General features: G+C 40.8%; 1 protein-coding gene across 2 annotated transcripts in view; it reads left to right on the plus strand.

The window, feature by feature from the left end:
* Positions 1-2,576: 2,576 nt before the first annotated feature.
* SGCG (sarcoglycan gamma) overlaps positions 2,577-14,204 on the plus strand; it is a 138,857-nt gene continuing 127,229 nt past the window's right edge. For both annotated transcript variants that reach the window (XM_037375752.1, XM_037375753.1), the window contains exon 1: positions 2,577-2,777. The gene's annotated coding sequence lies outside the window, so the exon portion shown is untranslated. The remainder of the gene's footprint in view (positions 2,778-14,204) is intronic.

The raw sequence follows: 14,204 nt of genomic DNA on the forward strand, positions 1-14,204 counted from the left end.
ATTTGTTACACACAATACAAACAGGTAGCAAATAGCACCTCTGAGTGGGGCCTTTAACAAAAGATTTCACGATTAGCTACAGATCTTCATAATGACCACCAAAAAAACAGGGACAACCAAGCTCAAATAACTTGAAAATGCTGAGCTCTCTTTCTTTCATATGTACAAGATTTTCATCTGTCTTGAGTACCAACTTCACAGGCAAGTCCAGGGAGCTTTCAACTCCTATGAACAACCAGCTAAACATTTATTATTTATCATTATTATTTTCACCAATACTACAACAGCACCTTGAAGTCCAGACTGGCATACCATTTTTGTGGCTACTGAAGTATGATCCTCCAGGTGTCTGGTAAAGCTTTTATAGATATTGTAAAAGTATCTATAAATACAAAATATTTTAAATTATTTTTAGACATTGGTACAGTGGTAGGATTGATGAGCCATAAGAAGGATTCTGCACAACGGAGGGCAGGAAGAATAATGATGAGAGAAAACCAAAGGGAAAGATACGGATTACATAGTCCTACACTAAAGCAGGTAGCTTTTTTTTTGGTGTTGTTTGTTTGTTTGTTTTTTTAATCCAGTCTATGTCCTGGCTAGTTCGTGCCTACAATACTTTGATTATTGTAAATCACTCATAAAACATAAGTCTTGTGCCAGACACAAGTTCACTACAGTTCACTACAGCTGTCCCAGAACAGCTGAGAGACAAGGGGTTGGAAAAGACTGGAATGAGACTCTGAAAAAGAGAAACGCTTTAAACTGTTGTAGGTCATGCCAGAAAGTTGCAGAAAGTCAACAGAGGAAGGGATTATTCTGCACATAAAATGGTAATCTGGATTAAGAGATGGGTCTGATGTTCAGCATTTCCTCCTCTCGTTCTGCAGTAAATACTTTAATGACACACTTCAGTGTAAACCCAGTAATTCCTGTTCCAGGTTCATTCATCCCTGTGTGTATCCTATCCCATATCTCAGTCATTTTCCACTTAAGGGACAGGAGTCATTCATGAACTACCATCAGCAGTTCAGTTCAGCAGCATGAGCTTCCCTTCCCACCAGCAAACATTAAAAGTAATGAATCTATATGCCCATATGTGCTTCACATGGGTTGGCTAAAAGTTAAAACTCAATTCTGCTCTCCAAAGACTAAGATGACATCAAGTCTGTAGGCACTCCTGTTTTTACTGCTGCTCCTGGATGTTTAGGATTCACTTTGCTACACTGGTTGTAAAGGTGAGTTCAGTCTGGAAAGCTGGAATCCAGCTCTCCACTACTCATATGGTATAAGGTGATTTGCCACAGAACGGCAAGATACACTGCACAATTCTTACAGAAAAAGTTTATGGACAGTGTACTTTCTATTCCATATACAACCAATACTGCCACTCCTTTCAACCAAACACTTCCATGCGTTCTGCTTGAATTTGCTAGCTCTTTCAAGCTGTGACTTGTTCTTGATATCCAAGTCCCTTCTTGTCCAACTATTCCTGCAGTGCTTGTTATTTCTTGCTTTTCCAATGCTTTCACTCGTGCATATTTCTCATAATTAAAATCCCTTTTAAATTAAAGTCCCTTCCTCGGCAGCAATTTTTTCTAACCCCCATGATAAAGCAGCCTGACTTCTCCATACCCATCATCTCAGCTTCACATGCATTTCCTCCTAAGCCCTATACAATTTGGCTTCCCCAAAACCCCGTATCTCATCATTCTTTTCACCTTCCAAACCCCTGCCTTTGCTCTCACCCATAATACATTTTCTCCTTTGTTGCCTCACAATCTTTTCCTACTGCTTTCTCTTTTTCAGTTACCCCATTGGTATTCATTCCGCTCAGCCTTTCTGTACATCATTCAGAATTCGTCAGAAAGGAAAAAAATATTTATCATTTGTCTTCCCAATCTGCAAGCCACTCTTCTCTGTCATGAGCAGTTTTCTTCTTTCCTTTCTCCCAGATCCCTTCTTCTTCTCCCAGATTTCCCAATCACGTATTCCCCCGTCCTCCTCCGGCACCCACCCCTGCTCCTTTGGTGCCCTCCACAGCCCCTGCCCTGCCCCGCCTCCTACCGCGTATCCCAGAGCCTTCCAGGAAAACTGCTCCCGACCCCGACCGTGCCCACCCCGAGCCCACCCCTCTGCCCGGCCGCCGGCCCCCGCCCAGGAGCAGCCTGCGGAGCGCCGAGCGGGCCGGGGGCGCTCTCCAGAGGCGCTGGCTGTTCCCCGCCCCGCCCTACCCTCCCCGCCGGCGGCCAAGGGCCCTGGGGACCCGCCGTCCGCGAAAGACGGGGAAGACAGGGCCGCGGCGGGGCGGCGGTGGCGGGGGGGAGCGCCCCGCACCTCCCCCCCTCAGAACCGCGGGGCTGCGGCGTGTGGGGCCGCGCCGGGCGCCTGCAGCCGCGGGGGGAGCGGGACGCGCGGCGGGAAGCGCGCGCCCCCTCAGCCGCCGCCGTCCCGCCTCCCTCGCGGCGGCCGGGCGGGGAGGGAGCCGGCGGCGCGGGGAGGAGAGAGGGAGGGCACACCGCCTCCCCCGCCCCTCGCTCGGCCTCTGCTCCTCCTTCCCTCGGTTCTGCCCTCCCTCCCCGCCGCGCCGGCGAGGCTGCGAGCGGCGCCCGCCCTGCGCCCGGGGCTGCCGCCCCGCCAGGACGAGAGAAGGAGGCGCTGTCGGCCGGGAGCAAGCTGGATGAAGACTTGCGCCTCAGGGCCGGTTCGCCGGCCCCTCGGGCATGAAGGGGACCGCGGGGACTCTGCCCTGCCCTGCAGCCGAGCGGGGACAGCAGGTAACCGCCCCGCACGCCTTCCCCCTCCGCTGCGCGCGCCTCGTCCCCGTCCCGTCCCGTCCCGCCTCAAGTGGCGGGAGACGGCAAGCGTCGCCTGGAAAGTTACCCTGCCGCTGCTCGCCGAGGGGCGGCGGGCAGAGAAGGAAGGCGAGGAGGCAGCCCGCGGTGTGGGGGTGGCACATCGGTTTACTCGGCGGGACGCGCTTCGTGTTCTAGAAACTCGGCCGTGCCTCTGAAGCCATGCTTTTCCCGCCGGGGGCGAGGCGGGGAAGGGCTGGGAAGTGTGGCGTTGGTGTGGCGGGGACCCCCTTACCTCAGCGCCTGCGGCTGGGCGGCGGCGGTGGTGCTGCGGCCGGCAGAAAGTTTCCAGCGGGGGTGAGGGGCCGAGAGAAGCGGGCGCGGGTCGCCGCGGGGGCTGTGCGCGGGGAGGGGGGCGCAGCCCGGCGGGGGGGCGGGTCGGCGTGCAGCGCTGTTGCGGGCGGGCAGCGGGTGCCGCAGCTTCCCTCCGCGTGGCGGGAGCGCTACTCCAGCAGTTCCCTGAACTTGTTTCGCTGTTGTGTGCTGAGCTGCCATTCGTTAGGGAGAGGTGGGATTAAGTATTCTTAGGGGTATAATGTCGGCGGCTTTAATAGCTACATACTAGTCTTCTGTGAAATTTGCTTGCCTCCTTGTGCCAGCTTAGGTAGTTTTAGGAAAAGAAAACGATCAACAAAATCTAACCAGAAAGAAACGCATAGCACCACACTTGAGACTTAAGCACGTTTGTTGTGTTGTGTGACATAACTGTAAATGCACCGCTGTTCTTTTTGAATCACACTTTGCTGGGGCTTTTTAACTGAACGTTTGTGGTTCAAGTATAAACTTTTAATAACATACGTGGATTATCATTAACACTGTTGGAGATTAAATCCCACTTTAAATGTTTCACAATTATTTTCTTCCCTCTTTGCTCATAATTCATATAAAGGACAGTAAGTTAGATTCGTAATTTTTGCTTAGCTCTTCTAAAGTCATTTAAGGAATAAAAAGTGAACCCGAGTGCACCACAGAGGTTCTAAGTACCTTTGCTACAAAGTGAAAAAACAACACTGAACCATCTTAAAGAAAAACAAATAGAAACCCCTATACCTTCAAAAGCCTCCTTCCTTACCAGCCGAAGCAGGGAAGTGTACATTGCAAGCTGCCCTGAGAGTAAAAAGATTTAAAGTAATTTCCAATAAGGTGAGGTCCCTCTTGTAGAGAATGTTGTGCACTAACTCCCTTGGTTAAGCCAGAGATAATCTACTTTAAGAATTAACCAGCTGCAGTAATTTTACTTCCAAATTTTCAAGTTCCAAGGTAATCCCACAATGTTGCAGAAGCCAATGGAAAAACTTATATGCAATGGGCTTGATGTCATTAGGTCAGGGAAGTATGTATATAGCTTTCTGGCTTTGTTTGTTTTGGTTTTTTTTTTTTGTTGTTGTTGTTTCTTTGGGTTTTGTGGGTATTTTTAATAATATAACAAATTTGGAACTGAATTTAGGGGACCATTCAAAAGCAGACTATATTGAGCAGCATACATATGTTACTGCAGGTAATGGCTATATGTTCGTTGGACATTGATAAGGCACTAAAGGTGATTTTCAGATTGGGACTTCTGTTAATAAACACACAGTTACATTCCCTAAGAAGGTCTATCACAGTTAATGACCCAGTGCAGCTCTGAGACTGCTTTATGTACGCTCAGTTTTTTATTAATGGACTTCTGTATTGCATTAAGCTGAGAGAGGGCTTAGGAAAGAGAAGTATGGGCATGTACAAAATTTGAAATGCTTCCCACATTTGTGTGTTTTGTTCTTTGGTTGGGTTTGGGGTTTTTTCTTTTCATTGTCACATTCATATGTAGCATCTCTCTGGGCTTTCATGCAAGTGGCAGATTTTATTAAACATACGAAACAATTTTCTATTGTAAAATGTTCTGTAGTTCTTAATATCTTGAAAAGGTAGATATAACTAGGGAATTATCATTTTTCTTGACAGCATGACAGTTAAAACTTGGTTTGCATAGGAGTGAGCATGTGTAGTGCATTAAGAGGTGTCATTCTAAACTGTCATTGACTAACTTCAATGTGTTTCTGTGAAAGTGAATACATTGCTTGTAAAATGACTGCTAGGATGTAACTAAGAGGTAATAAGGATTTAAAGTAGTAATTTAGGGTCTAATTTAAGATTTTGAGTACAGGTTTAATATTTGGATGCCTGTGGATTTAGTGCTCAGTAATGTAAACAGGTATTTGAATTAATTTTTATATTGGCATCTCAGTTAAACTCAGAAAACTGCTGTTGATGCAGCACTTAAGCTATGCAGGGGTGGAGTATGGAATTTTGCCTTTTTATAACATACTGAAGCAAAAAGCTTTGTTTGCTCCTAAGCTTTCTGTTCTGATAACATGTCCACATGGTATGTAGCTATTGCTATTAAAAAGCTGAGTTCATATTAGAAGCCAGGAGCTTAAACATAACTGTGTTGAACAAATATTCTTTTACCTCACGTGAAATCTTAAGCAATAAAAATGGTCAGGTGAAGCAAGGGAGGCATATAAAATGTCATTGTGTGGTAAGTTTTTTTAAAAGGAAAAGAGAAAGAGAAGGAATTTAGGAATTGAGGGTTCTTTGGACATGAACTTTTGCTGTAAAAACTAAGTTACCAAGTTACCAGCTTTTGAAGATACTGCATACCTTGAAGATTTGGGGTAAAGGTATACCTGGTGAAACAGTTGAGGTATTTGCTTTTACCTGAAAGTTATGGTTGCATATACAGTATTTTTGTTGTAGTTCTGTTCACAAACCTTGTGCTGCCCTACTTTAAAGCCTTCTCTTGAAGGCTTCTCTTGAACCATAATAGAATGTTTGTTAACTTCATTGTTAAACCTGTCTGGTGTGGTTGGGCTAGGTAAAATCATGGTGAAACTAGTTAACTGAGTGTAGTGTTTCTGTAGAAGCAGGAGACTGATACAAAATGGAATACTGACTTAAGAAAATTCCATCTGAGTTACTAGTTCAACACCCAGGCACTGAGGAGTACATACTATAAGCCTGTAGAAAGTGAAGGCTAGCTTTTGGGAAAGGATTCCTTTGGGTGGCCTCAAACAAATAGTATTCTGCAGAATGAGCAGAGTGAGCTTTCACTTTGCACATCCTTTCTGGTTTTTTTTCCCTGTCTTCTGTTACATCTCCACACAGTTTAATTTTTTCTTTTGTGTCACCTTTTCAAGATGTCTGGTAGTTAATATTTTCTAATGAATTCCTTTCAGTTCTTCTGTACTCCTTGGGTAACGTACCCTCTATAAAGAAAAAAAGCCATAACCTTACTAGTAACTAATCTGTAAAGATGAGTTTACACTTCGAGGCAGTCTGCTGTCTTTTATGCAAGAATATTCTATTGCTGATCACTTTTAGCTCTTGGTAACTAACCACTAAAATACCATTCTGAAGAACAGATATATATTATTTGTCCTCATCCTGTATTTTCTCAGTTGATTATTCTTAGCTAAACCATTTACCTTCTTGAATTACATCTTAATTTTCTCCTTGATCTTGTCTTCAGTTTAGCATGATCATTCTGAATTTTAGTCCTGTATGCTGGGATTTCTAGTTCTTGGGCTAATGTCATGCTTGGATTTGACAGGTATACTCTCTCATTGAAGTTATTAATAAAGTTATATTACTTATCTATCAGGACAGACTGGAGGAGCCTCTCTTAAGAAAGTCTTCTGGTTTGTCAATGTATTGGTGATAATGATTCTCTGAATATGGTATTGTAGCCTATTTTTTAAATAAAACCAATGCAATGGGTTTCCATCCACAGGTATTATATGACTGTATAAATATGGGTATTACTGTCTTTTGCCAACTATTATAAAGCCCAAAGCAGAACTAGTATATATTTCTGTTATACAGGTTTTGTTACAAAACATCACAGCTTACGCAGAAAGTAGGTGCTCTTAAGGCTTCTAGTTTAGAAATGCTTTTTAATACAATAGTTTTCACTGACCAACCAAATACCTTTTCCTGAATGTCAGGTCAAAACACTCCTGGGCAGTGTACCTTGCAATCATTTCATGTGTACTATTTGTAATTAAAATGCAGTCTGCAAACCTCATGAAAATTACCAAGGTAATATAAGTAACAGTTTTGCTTTTTAGTTTCTGACAATTATTCATAGTGACATTAGTCGCCAGATAATGGGGTAGAATATGTCAAATTATTGAGCTGTTTGATTAACTACTATGTTTTAGATAATTTCTAGGAGTCATAAAGGTCAACATTTGTATTCGTTTATGAAAATGTTAGAAGAAAACTACGAATAGTGTTAAAACTGATTCTCTGTTAGGGGTGTATGTCCCTGAAAATCTTACCAGTCTACAGTCCCTTACAAATTGTCATTATATTAAATTTGATGTTAAATTTACCTGCCTTCTGCTAATACATGCAGGTTTAGGTATAACAGAGTGATACTGAACATGTAATTTTTTTTTTTGTTGTTGCACTTCAGTGGAAACACTCACTGATGTTCCAAATTAATATATTTGTCAATATTGCCGTTAATTTAAGCCACATGATGTGTATCAGCCTCTGAAATTGAAGAATTACTTTTCGAAACTGCAAAATATGTATGTCATACAAAAACACCTTAATAATTACAGTGGTTATGCATTAAGAGTTCACTACTTCTGAAGATTAACATTTATTATAAGCAATTCTGAACACTTCATCATATCATGTCTGTATAAACCTGGAGATACAGCTTCTATTTCTTTTCTAAGAGCTGATCTGTGGAATTTAGATTTTGTATAGTGAATGCCATTGTTCTTCATTATCATAAAAGGTACTGGTAAAAACATGTTTCTTTTGTTGTAGAAGATTAGATAGCTTTTAGAGTAGGAGTTCTGAGGAAAGTTTCAGGATTCAAGAAACTGAGTAATGTGTACAAAACAAAAAACCACACTAATTAAAAAAATACAGAACAGCATATATATATATTTATGCTAAACTTAGCAATTTATTTGGCTTTAGAAACAGGGAAATTATTTACATAACTATATGGCAGTTTTCCCAAAATAAAATTTCTTTGTTAATGAGGAATTGCAAACTGATTTGCAACTTTATGTATGAAAAATGTAATTTGTGAAAAATCATAGCATAATAGTGTTTCCCTGGCTTGATTTCTGTAGACACAACACTTCTTCAGGCTATGAAGTTTTGCATGAAGATTTTTGCTAGGAGATTTGAAGATGCCTGCATTTTTTTATATACATTTTTCACAGAGGTGCATGCACACATAAATAAAAAGTACTCAGTTTTTACCTGGTGCTGATTTCAAAACCTGCAAGTATTTGAATCAAACACCAAGAAAAAGGAATTGAAATGGAAAGATCTGGCTGATTAAATAATTTTTTCTGGAATCTCCCACTCTACTTTCAAAACAGAGACTCCTCAAAATTATTTGAGAAAGAAGACTGTAACCAGTCTTGAAAAGGGTATGGTATAACCATTGTGGAAGTCCAGAGGTGGCCTGCCACCACCTCATTATTTGAGCTGACACTAGGTTCTAAAGCCTTCTATTCTTTAGAAAGAAGGTTCGGTTTTTAGAAAACCATTTACTATGTCTTGTCACTGGCCAGAGCCATCTTTTTGTCTGAAGTGCAAGGTCATATTATTACTTCTCTTGGGACATTCATGGTTGGATGACCTGTGTTCTTCACAGACCTAGGAGGAGGTTCAGAGGGCTTCTTAGGATCTTTTCAGGCATGTGATAGTTTACTAAGCCTTGCAGACAGTGGGATCTCCTTCCCTTAGTTCACTGACTGGCTAATGCAAGGTCATCCCAGCAAGTTTTTTAATTGCTTTGGTCAGTGTAAGACAAGTCTAATTGAACAACCTTAATGGTTTTGTCAATGTGAAGAATCTTCTCCTATTCCTATCAGTCTGTAAAATTATTTGAGGCAATTACACAGACACCCATGTTGTGATTCCACCAGATTCATTGCAGCAGCATGAAACCCCAGTGCACATCGGTGAGAAAAAACATTATGGTTGGGAAATTACCTCTGTATATATGTATGGTATATATGATAGTGTCTAGTATGTCTACTTATGATAGCATACATATTCCTGGTGCTTCATATTTTCCAACTAACTTTACAGTAAATTCACTCAGATGGCAGCTACTTGACCATTGAGTGATTATTCCTTCAGACATCAGGGCTTCCCTTCTCTGGCAGGTTAACCAAGCGCATGACGGTGTGCTTCTTCACTTTTCCCAGTCAGTGAAAATATGGATGCTTACAGCACGGGTTGGGATTTGTCTGAATCAAGATCAATAGTGTCCACAGAAACAGTTGCTTCATTGCAGTGTTTTGAGTTTCAGGAAGTCCAATGCATGCAACAAGGCACTATTTGTCAACGAAAATTCCCTACAGAAGCCCTTTGTCGTGTTGTCATCTATTGCTTCCACTTGCTCTGTTTAAAGTTGTATTTTGCAAAGGGTATTTTTGATTTTTGCTGCTGTCCTCCTCTTCCATCACATATCTACAATGAGTTTACACTTTTGAAGAGCTGCTTTAAAATCTAAAGGAGTGGGCTTTCCAAGTTGCTTGTACTAAATCTGATTGAGGTCTCCTTTGCTAGCAATGAGAGGGCACATATGTATATTCCTATAGTCAGTTTGTCAAAAGCTTCAGCATACCCACCCGTTCCTTGAAGTCTGATATGACATGAACAGTTCTGGAGTAATGATGTAGGAGATAACTGTTTAGTTTTTACCTCCTGACATTAATAAAGAACATGCACAAGAGAACTATCAGTGAATTTCCTCAAAGTTATTTAAATATTTATTACCCAAAACTCTCAGCTTGAGTTGTAGGACAGAAGATTCTCTAAAAGGCAAATAGTTACTTAAAAACCTGGGAAAAGGGAGTGGGAATAAATGGTTATTTTTTACCCCAGACTAGACAGACTGCCAGTGAGGTGTTAGGATAAGAGATACTGGAACATATACTGTTTAATGAATTCATAAATTATTTAAAGAAGAAAGCTAGTAGGAAGGTGAGAGCTTTAGCTGAATGATAGTGCATTAATCAAGGTAGTTGCTACTAAAACAGCAGCATTATTTCCTGGGCATGTAATTTTCATTCTCAGTAGATGCTAAAGTAACTTCTCAGAGGATCTTTGCTCTAGCCCTTGCCCTTAGTCATCTGTTTTTGAATACTGTTGGATCCTTGAAGAGGAGTAATGGAATTATTAAATATAACTTTCTGGAAATGTGAGTTCACAGCTCAGTGGTGGTCAGAAAAATCAATGGAGTACTACAAATTAGTGGAATAAGAACCAAGAACAATATTTTAAAAATTATATAATGGAAAAAATGGATATGTTTCTTTTAATTTTAAATAACATAGACAGTTACAGTTATTATGTGTCAAAAAAAAAAAGATACCAGTTTCTAAACAATTCGGGGAAAGACAGAAAACATGTCAAGGAGATACTCTACCTTCTTCAACAGATGATCAAACAGATTATAGCTCTTCAGTTTGTAAAAGAAGTGCTAAAAGGCAATGTGACAGAAGTCAATGACATTGAGTGGCAAGAAAAAAGGTGAAGATGGGCTCATTATTCACCATTTCTCATTGTATGATAACAGTCAGTGAAATTACCAGTCAGCAATAAAATAAAACAAATTATTAAGTAATTCAGCTGTCAAACTTATTGTCACAGGATGTTATAGCGGACACATACATTAAAAGCAGTCAAAGCAGTGTATATAGATTTTGATGGACTATTAGTTCACTGGTAGCCATCAGGTGGAGATGGTCCAGAGGCAGTTCCTGGGCTAGGAGGTCTCAGTTTCAAGCACAGAGAGTAGAAGAACGTGCCAGTGATGGAAGTGTCAATCCTTGACCTGTTTCTTACATTATTTTCATAAGTATCTTTTTTATTAGAGACAAGATACTGACTTGGTATACAAAATTTGGCCACCGTTGTTCAGCTGTATGATATTGATGCTGTGTTCAGATGCAAATGGACATCTGTCTCAAAGGAATGTGTTCACATAGCCTTCTACTGGAATCTAATTAAATTATCTTGTCAAATGAAGTGTTTTAATTCAAGAACATTCAGTACTTTCTTCTTGTTCAGTCTGTGTAGAGAAAGTTACAGTGCAGAATTTAGATGGTCTGAATCACTTATTACTCCTTTGAACTAAAACATAATTAATAGTCATGACGTTAGGTTGTGGTACTGCTTGGTTTAAATACCACTAAAAAAGACCAAAAGAAAACTGTAGTGTAGGGTAAGTAGACTCTGTCATCGTACTTTTTCAAGGGTTGAATTACCACGACATTTCAGTCAAGTTTTGCAAAGAATTTGCCCAAGATACCAATAAGGACTTTCCCTGTTCCAAAACACTGTTTCATGTTGAGCATTGAAGAAGTGCTTCAGTTCTTAATGCAACTGAACATTGCTTTGAAATCTATGACATTATAGTATTGCACAGGTCTTTACTGATTCTAATGCAAGGGCATACATTACGAAACTGAAAATGCAATTAAAGATACTACATTTTAAGTTGTATAGTTGGTTTCATGTTAATATTGAGTATTGCATGTTTAGGATTATAGCAAACTTGAGACTACTGAAATCTTGAATTCTAACTTCTCAGAAGAAAGGCAGAGTCAGCTTTACTCAGACCAGCAGTGAAGCTCCTCCCTCACCCTCCAGCTAGAAGGAAAACATACACCCTTTTGTTAGCGGATGCCATTGTTTTAACAGTGAATTTGACTGATGGCAGAGAGCAAAATAGAAGTCTCATCAGACCTGCCTTTTTAGGGGAAGGCATTACACTTTTGAAGTGTCTGCAGTAACCCATCAGCATGGATTACTGGGTTCTTAATACTGTATAATTATGATATATGTATGACTCTGCTCTTTGTCCAGCTTGCACTGGCCTTTCTAATCCCTACCTAGAGGCTCTTTTTATGAGAATAGGAATACATTGTATTTTTTGCAATACTAGCCTTTGGATAACTAAGGAAATATGGATGTAAGAGAGTTTTCACTATCATTGCTTTCTTATTCCCGTAAATGGAGGTTAATCTTAAATCTGAGACAAATGAAATACATATACTAAAAGAAAACAACCCTCCCTCCCCTTAAGTATGGTGCTGTGTATCTTTGAGTCGAATCTAATGATTGCTGAACTGTTCTCAGTTTTGGGATTATCTTGTGGTAATCTATCTAAGACACAGGGGCTATCTAACACTTTTTTGGAGTTGTTACTGTCATTATACAATGTCTGTTATGCAGCTGTCATGGTTTAAGCCTGGCCAGCAACTAAGCACCACACAGCCGCTTGCTTATCCCCCTGCAGTGGAATGGGGGAGAGAATCAGAAGAGTAAAAGTGAGAAAACCGGTGGGTTTAGATAAAGACAGTTCAATAGGGAGAGCAAGAGTCACACATATGCACACAAGCAAATCAAAACAGGGCATTCATTCACTGCTTCCCATCTGCAGGCAGGAGGTCTCCAAGTCTCAGCCATGTCCAGGAAAGCAAGGCTCCATCATGCATAATGGTTACTTGGGAAGGCAAACGCCGTAATTTTGAACGTCCACACCTTCCTTTTTTTCTCCCAGCTTTATATGCTGAGTATGATATCATAGAGTATGGAATATCCCTTTGGTCAGCTGAGTTCAGTTGTCCCAGCTGTGTCCCCTCCTAGCTTCTTGTGCACCCCCAGCCCACTCACTGGTGAGTTGAAGTGAGGAACAGAAAAGGCTTTGACTCTGTGTAAGCACTGCTCAGCGAAAACATTTCTGTTATCAACACTGTTTTCAGCACAAATCCAAACATAGCCCCATACTAGCTACTGTGAAGAAAATAAACCCTATCCTAGCCAAAACCAGCACAACAACACTTACTGAATTCCTTGGAATATTTTGGAAGTGCGCATAAAGTATGGCAGTTTTTTTTCCTGGATCTGTATTCAGGGATTTTTGGGGTAGGTCTTTCTGGTGTCTGAATGATAGGTTAGTTTGCAGCCAGTTCGGTCAGTAACCCAAACCCGGCATCTATTCTTTGCTCAACTGTCCAAGAATCTGCTAATAACAAATCCATTCAGTCCCCCATTCCAACAAAAAATGCAAGTGTGCCTAAGCATGCCAGTAAATTCTTGTCTCAGGTTGCTTATATACTTGGCACATGCACATATGTCTTTGAGCGTGCCAAACTTTTATCTGTGATGAATGCAAAATTGATTGAAGACCTTATATTGCCAGATAATCTTTTTTGGATATGCATGCTGATTCGTGTGTTTTCTTTAGTCTTATCATCAAGCTGGTGAACAAGTGCAGAAAATTTTTCTTGTTTTACCAGCCCATGTTTCCAGCAGACATTTGCTGCATCTACTCTTGGCTGGCAGGCTTACTTCAAGGTCCATGCTTATCCAGACATCAGCTCCTCATGCAAATATCCAAGAGTCGAGGCCATCTGTGAAATCTGCTTCTCATCTATCCATCATTAGGGTTTATTGATTGTACTGTCATTTTCAGGTATAATCTCTGATTCAGGGTCAGTCTCTTTACCATGAGTACTGTAGCGTCCAGCTCACTGTGTAAATGATGAGCATGGACTCAAAGAGTCTTTTCGCATAGTGTGCAGAAAATCCTAATTAAAAACAGAAGTGACTAGACTAAAATATTTTTTTTATGGCTGCATACAAAATCCTGTTTTCATTTAAATTGCGGCTCTGAGAGGTTTTGGAATACTTAGTAAAGCTATAGGAATACAACTTTGGATGAGTTCGCTAGAGGCTAACCTCATAGCTATGGCTACGATTCATTCAGTTTTCCTGGCAATTATATTGTTACCAATGTGCCAAAAAGTTCTAAAAAGATAATACAGACCTAGTAGTTAGCAGAAGACTACCCCTTGGAACCTGAATTTGTCTTGGCAGTTGAGCTAGTGTGTGGTTTTCCTGTCTCTTAGGAGTTGCAAAAATGGAACTAATATTTACAGGGGCCAAGGAAGCTACAAATATTTTTTTACATGTCTCCTATATGAAGATTTTTCATAGGGATAAAGATCCTACTGAAGTTTCAGCTCTAATATCAAGGTATCTCTCAACCAGTGCAACTGTCTGCACAAACAGGATTCTCCCTGTTAACTTACTCTAAAGAAGAATTTTGAATCCAATTTAAACTTACTGAGATCTGCTAAAACTTTGGAAAGATTTGAAGAATATCACACATGCTGTCTTCAGGGTTGATCTGCAGTAGTGTTCTTTCTGCAAGATTATTTTCCTGTCAGCTTTCTTCTTGTTTACCAGAGGAACGGCATAATTGGCAGTATGCATATTTGTTAAATATTGTGCTTGTGTTTGTAGCTGATA

This window comes from Falco rusticolus, chromosome 2, assembly GCF_015220075.1.
Source record: "Falco rusticolus isolate bFalRus1 chromosome 2, bFalRus1.pri, whole genome shotgun sequence".
NCBI classification, from domain to species: domain Eukaryota; kingdom Metazoa; phylum Chordata; class Aves; order Falconiformes; family Falconidae; genus Falco; species Falco rusticolus.